The sequence below is a fragment of the Sinocyclocheilus grahami genome, unplaced genomic scaffold (genome assembly GCF_001515645.1).
Source record: "Sinocyclocheilus grahami isolate Dianchi unplaced genomic scaffold, SAMN03320097.WGS_v1.1 scaffold76.1, whole genome shotgun sequence".
In the NCBI taxonomy this organism is placed as follows: Eukaryota; Metazoa; Chordata; class Actinopteri; order Cypriniformes; family Cyprinidae; genus Sinocyclocheilus; species Sinocyclocheilus grahami.
In genome coordinates this window covers 2,550,413-2,552,099 of record NW_015505255.1, presented here as the reverse complement: position 1 = coordinate 2,552,099, position 1,687 = coordinate 2,550,413, and the positions used below count along the sequence as shown (strand labels likewise).

The 1,687-nt window shown below is 35.7% G+C and overlaps 1 protein-coding gene across 1 annotated transcript in view; it reads right to left on the bottom strand.

Annotated features, from left to right (window-relative positions):
- Positions 1-1,687, bottom strand: part of LOC107586029 (myotubularin-related protein 10-like) — a 30,535-nt gene that overhangs the window by 11,814 nt on the left and 17,034 nt on the right. The gene's annotated exons all lie outside the window — the stretch shown is intronic.

Genomic DNA, 1,687 nt, shown 5'->3' with positions numbered 1-1,687 from the left:
GAGGATAAGCTCAGTAGGGTTAAATTTCAGCTTCTGATTGGAACCTAAAATCTTCTGCTTCCCCTTAACATCATTCACTATAGGAAAACAAAAACACACATACAGTCTTATTTTGATTTTGTAAGCATTACTGATAATGAAAGTAGAGAGAGGACAGGTAGTGATAGAAGAATTGGGATTGTGATATGCAAGAGGCAGACTTGCATGAACACCACAGCATTATGTGTCATTGGTGCTTACTACCAAGTTTACTAATCTCACTATTGGATTCTACACGTGCTAGTGAGCGACGGAGTATAATCTGTATTATGTGCAATCTGTATTACATAATATTCAGTCAAATAATCTGAAGGCACAAGAAATCATGACTGTTTAAAGTAATAAATAAAATAACAAACTGAAATAAGTAAGCTCTCTTTTCCTACAGAAGTACTAATTAAGACCACTTGTTCCGTTTTTTTAACATTCGGAGTTCTAAAGAACATGACCCTTTATCTTTACCACAGAATGAGTTCCTCTACTCAAGTAAGTCTATCCACTAATGAGCTGAGTGAGGAAATGCTCACTAGACATTAACTTTATATTAGCAGAACTAGTTTATAGCAATATCATGCTGTTTATACATGTACCGTATAAAGCCTTCCCTATTATTACAATCATATCAAATTAATACATTAACAACATTATTACACATGAGCAATAAATGAATCAATCTGCAATATATGTATTGTGCCCCTTAAGTTTTAAAGTATATGTGCAGAATAACTTTCAAGAAGACATATGGAAAAATATCACTTCACAGTACAATCTTTGCTTTCCAAAAATGAGTGTCTTATGTGCACAGCTAAAAGATTCTAATGATGAGTAACGAGTAAATTTTACTCGTCTAAATAGTAAGCTATTGTTTAATGAAAGGAGTGTTTTAATCAAAACGCAGTATTGTAAAGAAACTATGGTAACACATTGATATTGTTATATTGTTATAAATTAACATGAAATTGTTCATTTATAATAATAAATGCTTTAAAAGTAGTTTTCATTGCAATTTCGTATTAACTCATGTAAACATATTACTGAACCTTTTGAAGACCGAATTGTGTTGCTAAGATGTAGTTCATTTAAGTAAATAAAAAGCAAGTAAATATTTTTGTAGGAGAAACCTACTCTTGCATGTGACATCAAATATTTTTAAAGAAACAAATATGAGCAGATATGGTCTGTTGGAGCTTTCAGTCCTGTAATTAATACAGCATAGACAGCCTCCAAGGGCACTATCCCAGACTCCAGGGGTCACTCCGCGTGCCTTACTGACAGATTGAAGCCTCAAAGTGCATGCAGTGTGTTTTTTTCTAAGCCTGAATCTCTTATAAAGGTCTTTTGTTAAAGCCACACAGACAGACGGAGTAAAAAAAGGGAAAAGAAGCAGGCTTCATGCACTATCTGTTCAGCACAGCAATTCAACACTTGGGGGGCTAAGTCAGCAATGAGGGGAGCGCAAGGATCTAACACAAACAAGATTAATCATGGCCAGGCTCAGGCTGCAGTCTGGCTGGATGAGCTCATCTACAGCTATGCTAAAAGCAGCCACCCAAACAGGTTCTGCAGCTATGCTACAGCGTCACAACTGACTGCATCACTTGTGGAAAAATCCAAGCCAACGGGGTTACAGTCAGTCATCTAGGACACA